This window comes from Saimiri boliviensis, chromosome 7 (genome assembly GCF_048565385.1).
Source record: "Saimiri boliviensis isolate mSaiBol1 chromosome 7, mSaiBol1.pri, whole genome shotgun sequence".
In the NCBI taxonomy this organism is placed as follows: domain Eukaryota; kingdom Metazoa; phylum Chordata; class Mammalia; order Primates; family Cebidae; genus Saimiri; species Saimiri boliviensis.
In genome coordinates, this window is record NC_133455.1 from 37,233,881 (window position 1) to 37,257,921 (window position 24,041).

A 24,041-nucleotide genomic window follows, 5' to 3' on the forward strand; every position below is an offset into this window, starting at 1 on the left:
TTGGCCGAGACTGTGGTTGGTGTGCATCACAGCTGGATTTATCCCTCCACCTCTCTCCCCCACACCCCTTCCACAAGTTAGGATCCCAAGGGTACTCCTTAATAAACATCCTGCATGTTAAGTTCTGAGTCTATGGCTGCGAAGCCCAACCTGCAACAATATAAGTACACCACCAATAAAAGGCTATCTGTACTCACACGACATACAGTGGCTCATGCCTGTAATCCCAGCACTTTGGGAGGCTGAGGCAGACAGATCACCTGAGGTCAGGAGTTCAAGACCAGCCTGGCCAGCATGGTGAAACCCCATCTCTACATAAATACAAAAATTAGCTGGGCATGATGGCGGGTGCCTGTAATCCCAGCTATTCGGGAGGTTGAGGTGAGAGAATCGCTTGAACCCAGGAGGCGGACATTGCAGTGAGCCAAGATCACACCACTGCACTCCAGTCTGGGCAACAGAGCAAGACTCCATCTCAAAAGAAAAACAAAAAATACATCACATTGTTAATAATTTACGGTACTAAATTTAGTCATCATGAAATACTGAGTCTCAAACAAGCTACATTATTCTTAGCCTTATTCTGCACACTTCTACAGCCTGCAGATTGGAGGAAAGATGGCCATGGAATATCTGTGCTTTTGATGCATAGAGTAGTGCCGGTTCCAGCATAGAGTTGTAGGTGAATATTAAGAAACAAAATCTGTCAGCCTAAAGTTGATAACTGATATTCTTAATCAAGATACAATCAAAATACAGAAAAGTAGTACCTTTCCCTGGAATAAATGACAAATGCAAGAATGCACTATGGGAGCTGGGGGGATTTTAATTAGAGAAATTGTAAAAATAAAAAGGGAGGCCAGGTGCAGTGGCTCATGCCTATACTCTCAGCACTTTGGGAGGCTGAGGCGGGTCGATCACTTGAGCCCAGGAATTTGAGACCAGCCTGGTCAACATGGTGAAACCCCATCTCTACAAAAAATACAAAAAATTAGCCTGGCGTGGTGGCACATGCCTGTAGTCCCAGCTACTCAGGAGGCTGAGGTGGGAAGATCACTTGGACCCGGGAGGTTGAGGCTGCTGTAAGCCAAGCTAAGATTGCACCACTGCACTCCAGCTCAGAGGACAGAGTGAGACCCTGTCTTAATTTAAAAAAAAAAAAAAAAAAAAAAAGGAAAGATATGACCCTTTCTTTTTTTTTTTTAAAACAGAGTCTCACTCCATCACCAGGCACCAGGCTAGAGTGTCCCTGCCTCCCGGTTTCAAGCAATTCTCCTGCCTCAGCCTCCTGAGTAGCTGGGACTACAGGTGCATGCCACCACGCCCAACTAATTTTTTGTGTTTTTAGTAGAGACGGGGTTTCACCATGTTGGCCAGGATGGTCTCGATCTCTTGACCTCATGATCTGCCCGCCTCAGCCTCCCAAAGTGCTGGGATTACAGGCATGAGCCACCGCGCCCAGCCATGACCCTTTCTTTACCTCAACTTCCATTTAATTCCCCAAAAGAAATAATTGTTGTACATTGTTTCCAGACCTTTTTTCCATGAGTATTTGTATATATGCTTGAACATACATTTTTAATAAAAATGAAATTTACTGTATGTATTGCTCGGCAACCCACATCATGGAAGGCAAGCTGCTTTACTCAAAGCCTACTGATTCACATCTAAAATACAACTTTACAGCAACGTCTAGACTGGTGACCAAACATCTGGGCATCCTAACCAAGTTGGCACATAAAATTAACCATCACAAGTCTAGCCCTGGTCAATTTGGCACCCATAGCCATCTCTTTAAACCCTACTTAATCTCCAAATAAAGATAACAAGATTTTATTTCTGCCTAACATGATACAACCATCCTGTATTCAACTGAACTAACCCTCTCCCAGAAAAGGATGCGAAGCTATTAGGTGATGTGCACTCTTCTTGAAACACCGTAACTTACATTCTACAATGCAAAGCCAATACATCCTCTGCTATGTAACAAGTGGATAAGAGGGGAAGAAAACAAAGATAGTTGTGTATATATGTTTGCATATACATGGATACACACACACACACACACACACACACACATATATATATACACATGCACGTAAACATATTCATAACAAAGTAAGGAAGAAATACTCATGACAGTTCTTATTTCTGTAACTGGTCACATAGTCAGAGCTGATATTTTTAACTACCTTCTTCCAATACTCATTCAGTATTTCCTCAGCCTGCTGTGACCCCTCAGCCAGTCGAGTGACTCAAATGTTCATTCCTAAAGGGTCTAGATCATTAGGAGCCCTGCCTGGATTGAGCTGTTGTAGTTTCCCATTGACCTTAATCACAGGACATCGGGATACTAAGGGACACCCTAAGAGATCTCCTATTCCAAACATACTCCTCCTTACCTCTACTGTGATCCATTTTCCCTTTGGTAGTGAGGATCAGTCACTCCAGCCAGTGCAGCAACTCCTTTGCCTTTTGATTCAGAGGTCTGATGAGTCCTCAGTGGCCAGCTAGCAGTCTTAACTTCCAGTTTAATGAAATCATTATTGTGTCTCCTGGTGGAAGCCTTTATCCCTTTGAAACTAGGATTTCTAGACCAGCAGAGCAGAAGGTCATGGAGACAGGAATAAAAAAATCCAGTGGATTATTAGAGGTAATGGTGAGTGGTGCCACTCCTATGTTCACCCCTTGATACCTGGCCCCAGGAAGCCAGGCGATGGGAGAACAGCATCATATATTGGACACTGCTTCAGAGGACACATAGCCTCCTCAAGAACCTTGTCCCAACCCAACCAAGTACTGCCACCTGGCTGGTGCTGTAACTGAGTCCTCAAAAGGCCGTTCATACTACCGAGCTGAGTGCTTCAGAATGTTGGAGAACATAGTAGAATTCTTTGAGCATGGGCCCATTGGCACACTTTGTTTGATACGATATGAGTTCTTTGGTCAGAGGCAATGTTGTATAAACTACTATGATGATGGGGTGAATAAGCGTTCAGTAAGTCCACAGATGGTAGTTTTGGCTGGAGCATTGCATGCAGGGAAGGCAAATCCATATCCCAAGTAAGTGTCTATTTCAGTAAGAGCAAAATGCTGCCTCTTCCATGATGGAAGCAGTCCAAGGTAATCAACCTACCACCAGGTGGCTGGCTGATCACCCCAGAAAATGGTGCCATGTCAGGGACTCAGTGTTGGTCTCCAGTGCTAGCAGATTGAGCACTCAGCAGTGGCTGTAGCTGTCAGCCTTGACAAGTGGAAGTCTATGCTGCTGGGACCATGCTTACCTCCAGGCTTGCCATGAAGGCCACTATTTTCACGCACCCATGGGTGATGACAGGGGTGGCTGAAGAAAGAGGCTGACTCGTATCCACAGACCAGGGCATCTTATCTGCTTGATCATTTAAATACTCCTCTGCTGGCTGGGCATGGTGTCTCACACCTATAATCCCAGCATTTTGTGAGGCTGAGGCAGGTAGGTTGCTTGAGCCCCTGAGTTCGAGACCAGCCTGGGTAACACAGCAAAACTTCGTCTCTACAAAAAACTGCGAAACTTAGCCAAGTGTGGTGGCATGCACCTGTAGTCCTGGTTACTCAGGAGGCTGAAGTGAAGGGACCACCTGAGTCCAGCCTCAATGATTCCATGTTCTTGCTTTACCTAAATCTGTAGTGAGCCCTGATTGTGCCACTATACTGTAGCCTGGGCAACAGAGTAAAACCCTGTCTCAAAAATTAATTAATTAATTAATTAATTAAAAACTTCCGCTGAGGACATCCTTCAATGAACACTTACATGGGACACAAATATCTTCACAGTTCTCATTCATTCAGAGAGGTCTATCCAAATATGCCTTCCATTTTTACCAGTTTTGTTTTGCTTTTTTTTTTTTTTTTTTTTTTTTTTTTTTTCATTTTTATGCCTCCTTTTCACCAGTTTTCTGATCGTGTTCCTTCCAAGTCTCTGACAGTTCAGCCAACCACTGGACACAGCTCACGAATCAGTATATAATTGCATGTTGTCCATTTCTCCTTGTGAGCAAAATGAACACCCTGGTGTACTGTTTGACGTTCTTCCCACTTGGAAGATTTTTCCTTCACCACTGTCCTTCATCGATGTCCCAAGAAGGAGTTGAAATGCTGTCCCGTACCCTTCTGGATAGCACCCACACACTACACAGAACCATGCAGAAACCAGGTCTGAGTTTTCTCTTGCTCTGTCAACTGATTGTAGGGAACTCCCCATGAGGCCATCAGTGCAGGCTGGAGAGAGAAGTTAGTTCAGTAAAAGTGAGGGCCCTTTTACATTCCTACTATACATTTAGCTCATTCATTTTAACAACTGAATTACATTCCATTGTATCCTTGTACCATAATACAACTTTCCCATTATAATAAATTTTCAGCTTATCTCCAATTTCTTGTTTTTAAAATGTTCCAGTAAACATATTTATATACATATCTTTGTGTATCTGTGAGAATTCCACAAAAACTGTACACTAAAAGACAAGATTTCTACTAATGTGGTGACTAGATGGGTCACCCAGAACAAATATACATCAGGATACTCAAAGGACCATTTTTGACGCCTATTAAAGAAGGTTTCCAAGCTGGGTGCAGTGGCTCATGCCTGTAATCCCAGCACTTCGGGAGGCCAAGGTGGGCAGATCACTTGAGGTCAGGAGTTCGAGACCAGCCTGGCCAACATGGTGAAACTATCGTCTCTGCTAAAAATACAAAAAATGGCTGGGCATTGTGGCATATACCTGTAATCCCAGCTACTTGGGAGGCTGAGACATAAGAATCACTTGAACTCAGGAGGCGGAGGTTGCCGTGAACTGAGGTGGCACCACTGCATTCCAGCCAGGGCAACAGAGTGAAACTCTATCTCAAAAACAAAAACAATAAGTTTTCCCTGACTACTCAGAAAAGAAACCAGTTGAAACTCTCAAGAGAATGTGTGTGTGTGTGTGTGTGTGTGCACACACGTGTGTATATACATATTTTATCACTTATGTATACTGTTGAGCTAAAATCTAAACCAGTATAGGAGCAATTGTTTTTACCCACAATTTTGAGATGGCTTAGTAATTATTGGAACCAAGTGACTTTTGGGTATTCAACAGCTAGTATATAGTTCAGATTGTTCAAAATTATTCTGTTAGCTGCAAGTACAGGTCTACAAATTATCTAGCAAATCAGCTATCTAGTATTCTTTTTTTTACTCGTTTCTATTATAGGAGATGGTTTGATCTTGGGGATAATTGTTTGAAGAATGCATTTCAAATTCAACAGAAGTCTTTTTATTTATTTTTTATTTATTTATTTTTTTCTTGAGATGGAGTTTCGCTCTTGTTACCCAGGCTGGAGTGCAATGGCGCAGTCTCGGCTCACTGCAACCTCCGCTTCCTGGGTTCAGGCAATTCTCCTGCCTCAGCCTCCTAAGTAGCTGGGATTACAGGCATGTGCCACCATGCCCAGCTAATTTTTTGTATTTTTAGTAGAGACGGGGTTTCACCATGTTGACCAGGATGGTCTCGATCTCTCGACCTCGTGATCCACCCGCCTCGGCCTCCCAAAGTGCTGGGATTACAGGCTTGAGCCACCATGCCCGGCCCTCAACAGAAGTCTTATTCTTGTACTTTTGCATAATCATATGTCTTTTCTAACTTTGCCAAACTAGTGATCTTAAAATCTACACTTTGTAAGTCAAAGAAACTCATTTCATCCCAGCCAACAGCATCATTTTTCCAGCTTCTTTCTTTGCTCTCTGTTACTCAGGCTGGAGTGCAGAGAGGTGATCGTAGCTCACTGTAACCTCTAACTCCTGGGCTCAAGCAATCATCCTGCCTTAACTTTTCAAGTAGCTGGGACTACAAGGGTGTGCCACCATGCCCAGATTAGGTTTTCTGTTTTGTTTTAAATTTTTGTAGAGATGGGGACTCCCCCAGGCTGGGCTCAAGCAATCCTCCTACCTCAGACTCCCAAAGCACTGGGATGACAGATATGAGCTACAGTGCCCAGCCTCCGGTTTCTTTTATGAAGGACTTCTAAGTTTCATATTTTAGTGGTTGGTTATATTTCACTTGACTAGCTGTTTCATACATGGGCAGCTAAAGTGTTTACCACTATTTACAGTTCACTGGATTAGTAGAGATTTCCTCTCTCACACAGCAAAAACTTCAGGCAAAGTGCCCTAAATCTTTGTCAATTTCGAAAGAAACCAACTCCTACCCAGAAGAGATCTCTTCTTTGATAGGTCTTCTACAAGCAGGGTTGCTTGTTACTTACAATACCTTACAAGTGAGCCACCTAGGGAAAAATGGCCTTACATTTCTCAAAAATAGCTTAAATTCCATCACCTGACATTTTATTTGGGGTCTATAAACCCTTAAAGTCTTCAAAAGAATCTCTTAAAATGCAAATTCCTGGAAGAATTAGCCCCTTAAGTCAAGAAAGCAGCTATCATCTTCGTTAAACAAGTTAGAGGTGAAACGCAGGATTTGAGCAAGAAGATAAAATCAGGAAGGAAGAGGGCATACAGTAAAAAAAAAATTTTTTTTTTTTTTTTTTTTTGAGACGGAGTGTTGCTATGTTGCCACAGGCGCGTACTACCATGCCTGGCTAATTTTTGTATTTTTAGTAGAGATGGGGTTTCACCATGCTGGCCAGGCTGGTCTTGAACTCCTGACCTCAGGCGATCTGCCTGCCTCGGCCTCCCAAAGTGCTGGGATTACAGGCATGAGCCACCACGCCCAGCCCACTTTTCTGGTCAATTTTATAATTTCACCTATAATCTACTCTTGTAGGATTTCAGGCAAATCAGAAATATAAACCCCTACTACAAGTTAGGGGTGGATATTAATTTTTCCTCTAAATACTTCAAAATATTGACTTGATAACTCTAGATATCATATTTTTTTTAGATGGAGTGTCACCCTATCGCCCAGGCTAGAGTGCATGATCTCAGCTCACTGCAACCTCCACTTCCCAGATTCAAGCAATTTTCCTGCCTCAGTCTCTTGAGTATCTAAGACTACAGGCACCTGCCACCATGCTTGGCTAATTTTCATATTTTTTTGTAGAGATGGAGTTTCACCATGTTGGCCAGGCTGGTCATGAATCCCTGACCTCAGATGATCCACCTGTCTCAACTTCCCAAAGTGCTAGGATTACAGGCGTGAGCCACCACTCCCAGCCCTGTGATTTGTTTGTTTTGGAGATAGAGTCTCATTCTGTCATCCAAGCTGGAGTGCAGTGGCGTGAACACAGCTTACTGTAGCCTCAACCTCCCAGGATCAAGTGATCCTCCCACCTCAGTCTCTTGAATAGCTGGGAGTAGAGGTGTATGCACCACCATGCCTGGCTTTTTGTTTTGTTTTGTAGAGATGAGGCCTCACTATGTTGCCTAGACTAGAATCAAACTCCTGAGCTCAAGCGATCTTTCGGCCTTGGCCTCCCAAAGTGCTGGGATTACAGGAGTGAGCCACTATACCTGGCTGTGACTTGTTTAATAAATCATTTCATAAGATTGAAGTACTCTCTTATGTTATCTCCTAAAAGCTTTATAGGCTAGGCATGGTGGCTCATGCATATAATCTCAACACTTTTGGAGGCTGAGGTGGGCAGGTCACTTGAGGTCAGCCTGGCCAACATGGTGAAACCTTGTGATATGGTTTGGCTGTATCCCCACCCAAATCTGGGAGGGACCCAGTAGGAGGTAACTGAATCCTGGAGGCAAGTCTTTCCTGTACTGTTCTTATGACAGTGAATATGTCTCACAAGATCTGATGGTTCTATAAGGGGGAGTTTCCCTGCACAAGTTCTCTCTTTGCCAGCGGCCATCCATTTAAGACGTGACTTGCTCCTCCTCACCTTCCACCATGATTGTGAGGCCTCCCCAGCCACATGGAACTGTAAGTCTATTAAACCTCTTTCTTTTATAAATTGCCCAGTCTCGGGTATGTGTTTATCAACAGCGTGAAAATGAACTAATATACCTTGTCTCTACCAAAAAATACAAAAATTATCTGGGCATATTGGCACATAGCCAACAGCTAGCCATAATAATGATACCAAATATTTGTTAACACTGCCAAATAGCATTTTGTTCCCATTTTAAAGGGATTGTAGTCCCAGCTACTCAGGAGACAGATGCATGAGAACTGCTTGAATTCAGGAGGTGGAGGTTGGAGTGAGCTGAGATTGCACCACTGCACTCCAGCCTGGACAACAAAGTGAGACTCTGTCCCAAAAAAAAAAAAAAGCTTTCACATACCTGGAATTAATTTTTGTCTATGGTATAAAGTTGAAGTCAGTTCAATATTTCCCCATGTAGATACCCAATTGTCCCAGCACCATTTATTGTGAAAAGAACAAGAAGAGATTCTTCAAAGTCATTTTTCTTTTATTTAAGGCAGACATAGCAAATCACTGGCTCTTGATTCAATTATCTGCAGCTCATAGCAAAGGTAACAAGGAGGAGTTCCATTTATTCCAGTAGCCACTAAAACCCAGAAGGGTTGTTTTTTACATTGTTAGTCATAATAATCTAAAAAGAGGCTAAACCTAGAAGTAGATTTTTCTACCAAAAACTGAGATCCACACTTGAGCCCAACAATTTAAGACCAGACTGGGCAACATAGTGAGACTTCTGTTCTACAAAAAGTTTTTAAACATTTAGCCAGGTGTGCCTGTAGTCCCCGCTACTCAAGAGGCTAAGGTGGGAGAATCCCTTATTCCCAGAAATTTGAGGCTACAGTGAGCCACAATCATACCGCTATACTCTAGCCTTTGTGACAGAGTAAGACCCCAACTCAAACACAATAACAAACAAACAAACAACAACAACAAAAAACCCTCAATCCAGCAATCCTTACGCATAGTCTTAAAAATTGGCCAGGCATGGTGACTCATGCCTGTAATCTCAGCACTTTTTTTTTTTGAGATGGAGTCTCACTCTGTCATCCAGGCTGGAGATGGAGTTTCACTACATTGCCCAAGCTGGTCTCAAACTCCAGGGCCCAAGCAATCTACCTACCTCGGCCTCCCAAAGTGCTGGCCGGGTGAGGTGGCACTTTGGGAGGCCAGGGCGGGGGGATCATTTGAGGCCAGGAGTTTGACATCAGCCTAGCCATCATGGCGAAATTCTATCTCTATTAAAAATACAAAAATTAGCCAAGCATGGTTACCCACACCTATAACCTCAGTTACTCAGGAGGTTGAGGCAGGAGAATCACTTGAACCTGGGAGGCAGGGGTTGCAGTGAGCCAAGATCGTGCCACTGCATTCCAGCCTGGGTGACAGAGTGAAGCTCTATCTCAGAAAAAAGAAAGAAAGAAAGAAAATGATAGGCTTAATACTAAAAATGGAAAAATACATAAAAATATTTCTGGGCTTATCACTTTAAACCTACTCAAATTCAACAAATACTTAAGAAGCAAGATCTTTTATAACACTTATTGTATGCCTAAGGTTATTTTAATACTTGTTTGATTCTGTACTTGTTTATTTTGACATTCTTTGCAAATACATTGAATTTGACTCCCAGGGTTTTGGTAAGTTGAAGGTGTATCTTGCTCTCATAGACTTCATCCTATTAATGGTATCTTCCTACTATTTGAATCTCCTCTACAAATGGCCAATGGTTCTGCAAGTGAAGAGCTTAATGTTTAACCAAAATTTGCCTGATCCCTATTATTTCCACTCACTGAACATAGTCTACCTGGAAGGCCCATCCTAAAGCAGCCCGATCCTTCTTCCTTTTCTGGACTCCTCTAGTCTTGCCTTTTTCAGACTCAACAATTCCAAGACCCTTTAATTCTTCTTTGATGTCCTAATTTCAGGGCCCCTCACTATTCTAGCTCTTCTGAAGGAATGGGTTGATGTTATGAGTCATAACAGTAACCAGCAGAAAGCAGAATAAACTATCAACTTCCTTATTCTCATTGTAATACCTTCATTAATATACTTGCCCTTTTGAAAGACACTTTCCATTGCTGTATTCTGTTTGCAATCAATAGCTAGCCTTAATAATAATATAAAAATTTTGCTAACACTGCCAAATAGCCTTGTTTCCATGTTTAAAGTGGTTAAGTCTAATCTTTTATGTCTCTCTCAAAAAAATAACCTCAGTTATGTTGCTTATGTACTTAGAGATGATTACCAATATATTAAAACATACACACACACACACGTACACATATTTGAAAGGAAATAGAAGAACTTCTAATAAAGTATGTATCTAAGAGAGTTGTTCGTTGTTTGTTCAGCCTCCCAAGTAGCTGGGATTACAGATGCTCGCCACCACACCTGGCTAAAATTCGTATTTTTTAGTAGAAACGAGGTTTCACCATGTTGGCCGGGCTGGTCTTGAACTCCTGACCTCAGGTGACCTACCCACCTTGGCCTCCCAAAGTTCTGGGATTACAGGCGTGGGCCACTGGTGCCCAGCACTAAGAAAGTTTTATTTTGTTTCATTTTGTTATTATTAATATTTTTTGAGATGGAGTTTCACTCTTGTTGCCCAGGCTGGAGTTCAAAGGCACGATCTAGGCTCACCACAACCTCCGCCTCCCAGGTTTAAGCGATTCTCCTTTGCCTGCCTCCTGGGTAGTTGGGATTACAGACACCTGACACCATGCCCATCTAATTTTTTTGTATTTTTAGTAGAGATGAGATTTCTCTGTGTTGGTCAGGCTGGTCCCAAACTCCTGACCTCAAGTGATCTGTCCACCTAGGCTCCCCAAAGTGCTGGGATTACAGGCGTAAGCCATCATGCCCAGCTGCAGGAGAGCTTTATATCTTACTGTTTAACACTCAGAGTTAGAGATACTTTGGTCACTTTATTTTCTTCATTATTCTTTTTTTTATAAGTAGAATGAGAAAAATTTCATGTCTCTGCTTATTCACAGTTCTCAGCATGTGATGGGAAAACACATTTGCCCCTGGATTTTTTCCTGGTACAGACAGTCATTATTTTGAAGTCATTCCTCTATTTAAACGATAGGGGAATTTTGTTTTCTTTTTTGAAGATTTATGACTAACAATCCAAAAAACTCAACTATGCCTAGCAAACTCCCATTATCTCATTTCCTAAGAGGTTCTGGTGAGTCCCGCCACGCCAGCAGTCAGGATCCACAGGAATTCTGTTTTAAAGCAGTTCCACACAGATGCCTCCTTCTCCCCTGTGTTCGCTATGGCTGGGAATCACCTCTTTGAAACCCACAAAGCCATGATGATTGTGCATTTTTCATTAAATGTGACCTATTTCCAGGCTGGTATCTCTGCTCCAAATTCAACTAACCCTTTGGCCAAATGCACACCCACATATTTTGGTCATCCCTTTGCCCTAAAACTGCACCCAGAGCCTCTCCTCTGCACGAAGGATTAATGGGGGGGAGGGGCGGGACAATGTGTGTGCAGATCGGAGGCCAATCTAGCCACTGCACATCCCCATCTGATGCTTGTTCACCCCACAAAATGTATGGGACAACTATCAGCCAAGTGGAGTATATGTTTACTCTAAATCTTAAAACTTTTGGCCGGGAATGGTGGCTCATGCCTGTAATCCTAGCACTTTGGTAGGTTGAGGAGAGGGGATCACTTGGGCTCAGGTGTTCGAGACCAGCCTGGGCAACATGGTGAAACCCTGTCTCTACTAAAAATGCAAAATACAAAAATTAGCCAGGCGTGGTGGTATGCACACGTGATCCCAGTTACTTGGGAGGCTGAGGCAGGACACTCGCTTGAACCCAGGAGGCAGAGGTTACAGTAAGCAGAAATCACACCACTGCACTCCAGCCTGGACAAGAGAGTGAGACTCTGGCTCAAAAAACAAAAAAAAAAAAATCAATCAATCTTAAAACTGTTACATTTACAGATAGGAAGGTGGGGCAAAAAAACAAATACTGAAAACAATTTTTTGCTTTGTTTTAGATAGTCACCATTTGGTAATCTCTTATGGCTTCTAATATTAAACTCTTAAAGAAAGTCTTTTCCTTAGGATGTTCTGTCATAATCAAGAGTCTAAGAAACATGAGTTTGTTTTTTTTTTTAATGGGTGGAAAAAAACAAGGAAAATACAATTTTAAACCTAAAGAAAAACTCATGTACATTTTCCTTTACCCAGAGCTACTTTTTCCTCCTTTTCTTGTATCACCTCTAGGAAACACACACACACACATACCATGAAGAAAACTAATTCCAGGAAATGAAACTTAATATTATTTTTCAATGTTTTTAGGTGTTTTTGTGTGTTTTGATTTTGAGACAGAGTCTGGCTCCTCCACCCTGAAGTGCAGTGGCACAACCACAGTTCACTGCAGCCTAGCTCTCCCAGGCTCAAGTGATCCTCCCTCCTCAGCCTCCAGAGTAGCTGGGACCACAGGTGCGCACCGCCACACCTGGCTAATTTTGGATTTTTTGTAGAGGCAGGGTTTCACTATGTTGCCCAGGCTGGTCCTGAGCTCCTGACCTCAAGCAATTCACCTGCCTCAGCCTCCCAAAATGAAGGGATTGCAGGGGTGAGCCACTGCCCACAACAGGAAAAAGTATTTTTTAAAAGCAGGTATTGGTGACTGGGTGAAGTGGCCCATGCCTGTAATCCCAGCATTTTGGGAGGCCAAGGTGGCCAGATCACCTGAGGTCAAAAGTTCAAGACCAGCCTGGCCAACATGGCAAAAACCCTGTCCCTACTAAAACTACAAAAATTAGCCAGGCATGGTGGTGCATGCCTGTAATCCCAGCTACTCAGGAGGCTGAGGCAGGAGAATCACTTGAACCCTGGGAGGCAGAAGTTGCAGTGAGCTGAGATCATGCCACTGCACTCCATCCAGCCTGGGAGACAAAGCAAGACTCTATCTTAAAAAAAAAAAAAAAGTACATATTGGTATGAATATATCTTGAATTATTAAAAAGTACTGGCATAACAAGGATACTAAAGACTGATAACCAGTCATTATTCTCTCATAAAATATCCCAAGTTAAATTATGTAAATCCTCAGTCAAATTTTTATTTTGTATATGGAGTTAAATGGTCATGAAGATGACTAAAGAAGCCTCCTCTACTTTTACCAAAGGAGGTGAGTTCAGAGAATGCATATAGACAGAATTGCTCTCCATAAGCAAAGGTGTAACAATTCTCCCAGTCCCTGTGCTGTATACCAGGACTATTTGTTACCCAGGCTGGAAGGAACCAGCACCTTCTAACATGCTGCCATAGAACCCAGGGAGTTCTCTGGATCACACATTGAGGACTCACTATTCTGACCTCCATCTTGTGGCCATTTCTGCAAATGTCCTGTTGGTGACCTTGACGAGTTGGTTGTCCTTCACAACATCTTGTGCTTAGAATAGCTATGATTGCTTCTGATTGCCTCTCTCAAACACTTGAAAACAGAACTGAGTTTCCTCTCCATCTCCTTACCACATATACTTAGCAATAAAACCTAAAAATTGGCCGGGTGTGGTGGTTTATGCCTGTAATCCCACACTTTGGGAAGTTGAGGCAGGCGGATCACCTGAGGTCAGGAGTTTGAGACCAGCCTGACCAACATGGAGAAACCCTGTCTTTACTAAAAATACAAAATTAGCCAGACGTGGTGGTGCATACCTGTAATCCCAGCTACTTGGGAGGTTGAGGCAGGAGAATCACTTGAACCTGGGAGGTGGAGGTTGCAGTGAGGTAAGCTGAGATCATGTCATTGCACTCCAGCCTGGGCAACAAGGGCAAGACTCCATCTCAAAAAAGAAAGAAAGAAAAACCTAAATATGGATTCATAAATGTGACAGAGATGAGAATAAAACTACTTTGTAATTCTTGATTCCTATGCCTTTCCCTCAAGCATGGGTTAACACTGACAGAGCTTTGTATGAAAGCAATTTCAATCATAATGCATCTCCACAACATTGGCTGAAAGATATAGTTAAAATAATGCTACCCCAAAAAAAGAGTAAAAGGACAAATGCAAATCCCTTATGGCTTTCTGTTCCTAACCCAGAAGAAATCCAGTGCAGCTTCAGTTCACTGTGACTCTAACCTCTCTCCCTCTTTTTTTTTTTTTTTTTTTTTTTAGATAAGTTTCACTCTTGTTGCTCAGGCTGGAGTGCAATGGCATGATCTCTGCTCATTGCAACCTCTGCCTCCTGGGTTCAAGGGATTCTCCTGCCTCAACCTCCCAAGTAGCTGGGATTACAGACATGCACCACCACACCTGGCTAATTTTTGTATTTTTAGTAGAGATGTGGTTTCACCATGTTGGCAAGGCTGGTCTTGAATATCTGATCTCAGGTAATCCATCTGCCTCGACCTCCCAAAGTGCTTGGATTACAGATGTGAGCCACCTCACACGGCTCTAATCTCTGTAAGAAAACATGTACCCACACAAAAGAGTTTTCAATGTTTGTCTTTTCCTTAGCAGTCAGACATTGGTTGTTTACATTTTAAATAGTTTTCATTTCTTTTCATGTTTTTAATGTAAATGGACACCTGTTGAAGATTAGTGAATACAGATGGGATGCAGAATAAATGTTTGCCTTTTTTTCAGTTAACAGAGCAGAAGAGACCACTGCTTTGCTGAAAACGATGATCCCAGAGCACCCCCTTATGGTAAAATGCACTAAGGAAGTAATTCCATGGGAAAAAAAATCAGAAAGTATTTAAATCCAAGGAGACAGATGCTGCTTTCTACTCTTAAGAACCTTTCACCATTTTTTTTTTTAAAAAGAAACAGGGTCTCACTTGGGCACCCGGGCTGGAGTGCAGTGGTGTGAAGATCATTCACTGCAGCCTCAAATTCCTGGACTCATGGGATCCTCCTGCCTCAGCCTCCTGAGTAGCTGGAATTATAGGTGCAACCCACAATGCCTGGCTGACTCTTTTGTCAGGGGGCTCGGGTAGAGATGGGAGGCAGAGAGTCTCACGTTGTTGCCCAGGCTGGTCTCTCAAACTCCTGGTCTTAAGCAACGCTTCCACCTAGACCTTCCAAATCACTGAGATTACAGGCATGAGCCTCGGTGCCTGGCCTGAACCCTCTACCCTGGATTCACTCAATCATGGCAAACCTAAACTAGCGCAGTTGTTAAACTCCTGAGGAGCTTAATTCCCAGATGGATTTCTTCTACCACCAGCTGGACTTGAAGTATTTTGTGAAGTGTAATTTTTCATTAAGCCATTCATACCCACTAACCCTTAACTCCTCTTGGATGCCACTTCATAGGCAGCTCATGTTATAAACACTGTACGAACTGTTATTCATCAGTAACAGTAAGCTGTTATTCACTAAACAGGATCACTGATTGCTATTGTTCAGATCATGAATGGCCACAGCTGTAAACATGGGTCTCTGGAGGATTTTTGCAGCAGCTGGAAAGAAATGAGATAATAATTCTGACCCAAGCAGGCAAACGTCTATAATTTAGCATGTCAGGAAATTCACACATAACTTCTTTTTCCTGTTATATTTTAACACATTGTTTAGGCTTTTTAAGTGTTCTGTATGTCCTGATAATAAATCCCTATGTTCTTGTCTTAAATACTAGAAAAATGCATCAAATTTAAGCATGCTTGGACAGCAAATAATATGACAAATCTTGGCTTACTAGCATCTTTAAATGCTAATCGAGAGAATATTAGATATTGAGCTTCCCTATTTCTTTGAGAAAAGCATCCTAATTATTAATCTACAGTTGCCTTATATTGAAGGCACAGTATGGATCCCACCATAGCATGGTTCCTTAAGGGTCAGCCCTAACTAAGGAAGCCTGAGCCCTACAGAGTTAAATCTTGTCTACATGTTAAGTATAGAACAAACACCAGCAGTGATGACTTGAAAATAGGCTCACAGGTACAAGACTAGATACCAGGACACAGGGGGCCAGGGTAGGAGGGACTGTTATAGACAAAAGGCCCAAACCAAATGTCCAAACTAGGCGAGGTGTGGTGGCTCGTGCCTGTAATCCCAGCATTTTGGAAGGCCAAGGCAGGTGAATCACTTGAGGTCAGGAGTTCAAGACCAGCCTGACCAACATGGCAAAACCCCGTCTCTACTAAAAATACAAAAATTAGCCAGGCATGGTGGCACATGCCTGTAATCCCAGCTACCTGGGAGGCTGAAGTGGGAGAATTGCTTGAACCTGGGAGGCAGAGATTGCAGCCAAGATTGTACCACTGCACTTCAGTCTGGGCAACACAAGAAGACTCCATCTCAAAAAAAATTTTTAAAAAGGAAGTCCAAACTGGCTGTTCCTGATGTAAGAGTGAGCTAGTTGCTGCCAGGGTTTGGGTCCTTATACTCAGAATTGGAGGAGGGTACCTTCCCCAAAGCATCTAGGAGTAAGAACATTCTGAAAGGCAAGTCCAAGTTCTTAAAGAGTTCTAAGAATTCATTTGGGGTAATCAAGATCAATGCAAGTCCAAATGGCAGGAAACACAATCTGGAGCAAGAAAAGGAACCAGGGTGGACCCTGGGCAATGTATATGAATGGATCTTGCCTTTTTTTTTTTTTTTTTTTTTTTTTTTTTTTTTTTTTCTGGTTGTCCAGTTGAGCTGGTTACAAGGTACAGACTTAGGGTGAGAGAGAAAAAGAGACTAAAAGATTGAGAAACTTTTATTTCCTTATCATCTCCTTTCCCCATCTGCATACACATAGACACACTACCAAGCACAATGCCTTGCACATAGAAGAGACTTAATAAAGTTATTAAATGTTATCTTATTTGAGACAGAGTCTCACTCTGTCACCCAGGCTGGAGTGCAGTGGTGCCATCCTGGCTCACTGTAGCCTCTGCCCCTTGGACTTAAACGATCCTCTCACCTCAGCCTCCCAAGTAACTGGGACCACAGGCATAAGCCACCACACTCAGCTACTTTTTTGTATTATTAGCAGAGATGGGGTTTTGCCATGTTGCCCAGGCTGGTCTCCAACTCAAGCAATCAGCCCACCTCAGCCTCCCAAAGTCCTGGAATTACAGGAGTGAGCCACTGTCCCCGGCCACATTTTTAAAAATAACTTAAAACAAAAGTCAATATCACTGGCCACATGCAGTGGCTCATGCCTGTAACCCTAGCGCTTTGGTGGCAAAGGCAGGTAAATCACTTGAGCTCAGGTGTTCGAGACCAGCCTGGCCAATGTGGTGAAACCTTGTCGCTATTAAAAATAAAAAAAATTCTCTGGGAGTGGTGGTGCACACTTATAATCCTTGAACCCAGGAGGTGGAGGTTGCAGTGAGCTGAGGTAGCACCACTGCACTCCAGCCTAGGTGACGGAGCAAGACTGTCTGGGAAAAAAAAAAAAAAAAGTTAGTATCCCCTAGAGTTCCATTGTTGACTTTCTTATCTTGTCACTGGGTGATTTCTCACCTTCACTTGCATTTTTCAAGTACCTCTCTTACACTAATGACTCAAAATCTCTATCTTCAATTCTAACCTCTTTCCTGTTAGGTTCATCTGGATAACCTAGAGGTAACCAGATTTATCAACTTCCCAACAGAATTCATCATCTTCAGTCGTGACTTCCTCCACCAGACCCTCCTCAAGTATTTGTGAATCACTCATTCATCCAGTTAGAAATCTGGAAGTCGCCGGGCGCGGTGGCTCACGCCTGTAATCCCAGCACTTTGGGAGGCCGAGGCAGGTGGATCACAAGATCAAGAGATCAAGACCATCCTGGTCAACATGGTGAAACCCCGTCTCTACTAAAAATACAAAAAATTAGCTGGGCATGGTGGCGCATGCCTGTAATCCCAGCTACTCAGGAGGCTGAGGCAGGAGAATTGCCTGAACCCAGGAGGCTGAGCTTGTGGTGAGCCGAGATCGAGCCATTGCACTCCAGCCTGGGTAACAAGAGCGAGACTCCATCTCAAAAAAAAAAAAAAAAAAAAAAAAAAAAAAAAAAAAAAAAAAAGAAAGAAAAAAGAAAAGAAATCTGGAAGTCAGGCCAGCCACGGTAGCTCACACCTCTAATTCCAGCATGTTGGGAGGCCAAGGTGAGTGGATCACCTGAGGTCAGCAGCTCTAGATCAGCCTGGCCAGTATCACAAACCCCTGTCTCTAAAAAACACAAAAATTAGCCGGGCATGGTGGTGTGTGCCTGTAACCCCAGCTACTCTGGAGGCTGACAGGAGAATCACTCAAACCTGGGAAGTGGAGGCTGCAGTGAGCTGAGATCACTCAACTGCACTCCAGCCTAAGAAATGGCATGAAACTCTGTCCCAAACTCCTAAAAGTAAATATTGGACCCAAGAAAGAAAGAAAAGAAAGAAAGAAAAGAAAAGAAAAGAAAAGAAAAGAAAAGAAAAGAAAAGAAAAAAAGAAAGAAAGATCTGGAAGTCATCTTGAACTCTTCTCTTTTACTCACCCCACTAAATAGTCACCAGATGCCATCATTCTGAGTCTCTGTCTCTCAAAATCAACTCATCTTTATCCCCACTGCCACTATCTTAATTCAGGTCCTGATTTCTTCCCTGGATTACTGTGATAACATTTCAGTATTGCTGCTTCTAGCTTCCAGCCCTCATCCTCATCCCAGTCATAATCTGCATCAGCAGGGGACTTTTCCAAAAGGCAAATGTTTATGTTGTTTTCCCACTGAAAATCCTTCACTAGCTCCCCATCAGTTACAAGAAAAAATATCTCGGTGGGGTAGCATGGCATAAAATCCCAGCCTGGTCTTTGTCTCCATTCATGCATCTATCCAACAAATATTTCTTCCTGTATAAACACTATATTACATACATATTTATACAAGAGCACCTTTTGTACTCCAGAAACTGTGCTGATCACTGGTGATAAAATGCTGAATCAAGGCCAGGTACAGTGACTCATGCCTGTAATCCCAGCACTTTGGGAGGGAGGCTGAGGCACGTGGATCACCTGAGGTCAGGAGTTCGAGACCAGCCTGACCAATATGGTGAAATCCTGTCTCTACTAAAAATACAAAAATTATATCCAGGCATGGTGGTGCATGCCTGTAATCCCAGCTACTCGGGAGGCTGAGGCAGGAGAATCACTTGAACCCAGGAGGTGGAAGTTGCAGTGAGCAGAGAGATTGTGTCATTGCACTCCAGCCTCTAGCCTGCACAACAGAGCGAGCCTCCATCTCAAAAAAAAAAAAAAAAAAAAAAAAAGTGCAGAACCAAATAGACCTGGTCTTTGCCTTCATAGTTCTCATAGCCTACTATGCCCTGGAAAGAACAGAAAGCCAGTCCTGGAAAGGAATGGAAAGCTGTCTTAGGGGGCTTTACACCTCAGTTCAGAGCTGGAGGATGAGTGGGTGGCATGTTAGCCAAAGAAAGAAGGGGAATGTTCCAAGCAGAGAGAATGGCAAATGCAAAGGCTCAGGAAAGAAGTGATCTTGATGTGAGGAGAAAAAATTAAGACCTGAGATGTAGACAAGGCCAAAATCACACAGGCCTGTAACTCAGCTAAAGGTGTTTGGAGTTAGTCCTGAAGGTCATTCAGTGGGTGTAAATGAGGGAATAACTTAATCAGATTTGTGTTTTAGAAAGTCACTCTGGGCCAGGTGCAGTGGCTCACACCTGTAATTCCAGCACTTTGGGAGGCTGAGGCGGGCAGATCACAAGGTCAGGAGTTCAAGACCAGCCTGACCAACATGGTGAAACCCCGTCTCTACTAAAAATAAAAAAATTAGGCTGGGCGCGGTGGCTCAAGCTTGTAATCCCAGCACTTTGGGAGGCCGAGGCGGGTGGATCACGAGGTCAAGAGATCGAGACCATCCTGGTCAACATGGTGAAACCCCGTCTCTACTAAAGATACAAAAAATTAGCTGGGCATGGTGGCACGTGCCTGTGATCCCAGCTACTCAGGAGGCTGAGGCAGGAGAATTGCTTGAACCCAGGAGGCGGAGGTTGCGGTGAGCCGAGATCGCACCATTGCACTCCAGCCTGGGTAACAAGAGTGAAACTCCGTCTCAAAAAATAAATAAATAAATAAATTAGTCAGGCATGGTGGCAGGCACCTGTAATCCCAGCTACTTGGGAGGCTGAGGCAGGAGAATCTCTTGAACTCAGGAGGTGGAGGTTGCAGTGAGCTGAGATAGAGCCACTGCACTCCAGCCTGGCCGACAGAGTGAGACTGTCTCAAAAAAAAAAAAAAAACATTGACTTAAAGGTATTGGGAGAAACACACACACACACACACACACACTCTCTCTCTCTCTCTCTCTCTCTCTCTCTCTCTCTCTCTCTCACAAGAAAGACTCTAGCTGTTCTATGAAGAATGACTTGTGGATGAGAAGCAAGATTGAAAGCCTGCAGGACAGATAGATATTTAAAGGTAGAACGAAGAAGACCTGGTAACAGACTGGAGGGAGGAGTGAGGTGGGAGGAAGACAGAGGGGCAGCTTGAATGGCATCTCGGTTTCTGGCTTCAACAACTGAGGATTCGGCACTACCATTCTTCAAGATGGGAATGGAGGAGGCGGAAGTTATTTTGGGCATGGTGAAGAGATGATGAATTCAACTTTGGGCACACTAGTTTTAGGTTTGGGGCGTCTATGAAGCCATCCAAATGAAGATGTCAAGTGTTTTATACAAGGGTCTAATGTTCAAAAAAACCAAACTAGAGATAATAAATTTGACAGTCATAGTCTCAACTACTCGAGAGGCCGAGGTGAGCCCAGGAGTCGAGGCCAGCTTGGGCAACAGAGCAAAATTCTTTTGCGGTGGGTGGGTGGGGAATCAGCTATGTTTTTATTTTATTTATTTATTTATTTTGAGACAGCATTCTCCCTCTATTCCCCAGGCTGGAGTACAGTGACACAATCTCAGCTCACCGCAACCTTCACCTCCTGGGTTCAAGAGATTCTCGTGCCTCAGCCCATAGCTGGGACCACAGATGTGTGTCACCACCCTCCTAATTTTTGTGTTTTTAGTAGAGAAAGGGTGTCACCATGTTGGCTGGACTGGTCTTGAATTCCGTTACTCAAGCAATCTGTCCACTTTGGCCTCCCAAATTGCTGAGATTATAGGCTTGAGCCACTGTGCCCAACCTGAGCCAGCTACTATTTATTTGAATAAGAATCTCAAAAAGAGTACAAAGAATGAAATAAAGACAAAGATCAATGCAAGGTTAAAGCTGGGCAGAGAAAAGAGAAACAAAGTAAAACTGATTTAGACTGGAGACAGGGATTTGGAAATCAGCATAGAGATGGTAACGGAAGCAGTCAGGTAAGTGAGAGAGCCTCAGCAAGAGTGCACAGAAAAGCAGAGAGAGGAACTAGCACACAGCCCTAAGCTACAGGAAGAACTCAGACGTAGGTAGAAGAGAAGCCCTCAAAAGAAACTGAAGGGCCAGGCGCGGTGGCTCATGCCTGTAATCCCAACACTTTGGGAGGCCGATGCAGGTCGATCACCTGAGGTCAGGAGTTCAAGACCAGCCTGACGAAACCGCCCCCCTTCTACTAAAAATACAAAATTAGCCAGGTGTGGTGGTGCATGCCTGTAATCCCAGCTACTCAGGAAGCTGAGGCAGGAGAATCGCTTGAACCCAGGAGGCAGAGGTTGTGGTGAGCCAAGATCGGGCCATTACTCTCCAGCCTGGGCAGCAAGAGTGAAACTCCATCTCGGGAAAAAAAAAATAATAATGATAAAGAAAAAAAGAAACTGAAGCCATTGCAGTGGCTTATGCTTTTGCTCCCAGTACTTCAGGAGGCCAAGGCAGGAGGATCCCTTGAGGTGAGGAGGTCAAGACCAGCCTGGGCAACATAGGGAGACCCTGTCTTTAAAAAAAAAAAAAATTAAGTAGCAAGCATGGTGGTGTTCACGTATAATCCCAGCTACTTGGGTGGGTGAGGCAGGAGGCTCACTTGAGCCGGGAGGTTAAGGCTGCAGTAAGCCATCATCACGCCACTGCACTCCAGCCTGAGTGACAGTGAGACCCTATCACAAAGAAAAAAAAAGACTGAGAATTGAATGGAAATACGGAAAGAAACCAAGAGAACTTTATCTCCACACATTCCTACACTGTATTGATTCCAGCCATAAAGAACTGCTTGTGGTTCCTTGGCTATTTCACTCCTCCACTGTGCTTTTGACAGGGTATTCCCTCAATCTAAGAAACACAAACACCTACTCTTTCCCCCACCACATTTCTTTCTCTCTCTCTCTTTTTTTTTTTTGAGACAGAGCCTTGTCCTGTTGCCCAGGCTGGAATGCAGTGGTGTGATCTCAGCTCACAACAACCTCCACCCCCGAGCTTCAAGCAATTCCCCTGCCGCAGCCTCCCAAGTAGCTGGGATCACAGGCATGCACTACCATGCCCAGTTAACTTTTATATTTTTAGTAGAGACAAGGTCTCACCAGGTTAGCCAGGCTGGTCTCAAACTCCTGATCTCAAGTGATCCACCCACGTCAGCCTCCCAAAGTGCTAGGATTACAGATGTGAGCCACCACACCCAGCCTCCCTCCAGTATGTTTTTAAAGACATTTCTGCAAAGACCTGTGTTGTCCATCAGAGTAGCCACTAGCTGCATGTCACTAGTGTGTACTTCAAATATGGCTTGGGCAACTGAGGAAGTGAACTTTTAATTTATTTGAATGAATTTAAATTTAGATAGCCACATATGGCTAGTGGTTACTCTACTGGACAACACAATAGCCCGCACAAACGTTCATTCCTTTCTGGTGCTACCCTTCCCACTTCTCTGTCTCCAGGTAATCAGTACATTCCTGGGTCCCTATAGCACTTGACTGAAGAACCTGTCAGAATTCATCAAATCGTATGCAGTAATTTATTTGCTGGAGATGATATTGAAAATAAAACTCTCTCAGGCTTTTTGTGAAGATTAAAATAAATGTGGAGAGAGAGAGCCAAGATGGCTGATCACTAGCAGCTCGAGATTGTAGCTCCCAGTGAAAGTGCAGAGAACGAGAGGACACCACACTTTCAGATGAATTCTTGTTGCTCACGCACCAGGAGATTCCCAGCGGAGGAGCCCCACGGGTCACCAGCGCGACTCTTGTGACCAGCGAGGCGGTTTTGCCGGCGCCTCGGAGCGTCGGTTCTTGGTGCAGTCAGAACAGCACCATCAATCTTAATGCTGCTGATTTAGTCGGCGCAGTGGGTTGCTCAGATTTCAGCTCTGAGAATCAATAAGTTGGACGTCCACTCAGAAACCCAATTACAAAGACGGTAATTATAAAGACCACAGGTGAATAAATCTACAACGAAGGAAAGAAAACAGCCAAAAAAGGCTGAGAATACCCAAGATCAGAACGCCTCTCCCTCAGCAGGGGACCACAGTTCCTCATCAGCAACGAAACAGGGCTTGATGGAGAAGTTCCAATTACAGAAGCAGAAGCTTGATGGAGAAGTTCCAATTACAGAAGAGTGTGTTCCAATTACAGAAGCAGGCTTCAAAAGGTGGATAATAAGAAACTTCTGTGAATTAAAAGAACTTGTTCTAACCCAATCCAAAGAAACTAAGAACTTTGAAAAAAGGTTTAACAAAATGTTAACAAGAACACACGATTTAGAGAGGAAAATAAGTGAATTGATGGAGCTGAAAAACACAATATGAGAACTTCGTGAAGTACGCACAAGTTTTAACAGCCAAATTGATCAAGCAGAAGAAAGGATATCAGAGGTCAAAGACCAACTTGATGAAATAAAACGAGAAGACAGGATTAGAGAAAAAAGGATAAAAACGAATGAGCAAAGTCTCCAAGAAATATGGGACTATGTGAAAAGACCTAATCTACGCTTGATAAGTGTACCTGAATGTGACAAAGAGAATGAATCCAAGCTGGAAAATACGCTTCAGGATATTATTCAGGAAAACTTTCCCAACCTAGCAAGGCAGGACAATATTCAACTCCAGGTAATTCAGAGAACACCATAAAGATGTTCCTCAAGAAGACCAACCCCAAGGCACATAATCGTCAGATTCACCAGGGTTGAAATGAAGGAGAAAATACTAAGGGCAGCCAGAGAGAAAGGTCAGGTTACCCACAAAGGGAAGCCTATCAGACTTACAGCAGATCTCTCAGCAGAAACCCTACAAGCCAGAAGAGAGTGGGGGCCAATATT

The 24,041-nt window shown here is 43.4% G+C and overlaps 1 long non-coding RNA gene across 1 annotated transcript in view; it reads right to left on the reverse strand.

Moving 5' to 3' along the window:
- Nucleotides 1-3,864: 3,864 nt before the first annotated feature.
- LOC141585086 (uncharacterized) overlaps nucleotides 3,865-24,041 on the reverse strand; it is a 54,458-nt gene continuing 34,281 nt past the window's right edge. The window contains exons 2-3 of the long non-coding RNA XR_012518366.1: nucleotides 13,607-13,734; nucleotides 3,865-4,257 (exon numbers count right to left, since the gene is read on the reverse strand). This is a non-coding gene — a long non-coding RNA (uncharacterized LOC141585086). The remainder of the gene's footprint in view (nucleotides 4,258-13,606; nucleotides 13,735-24,041) is intronic.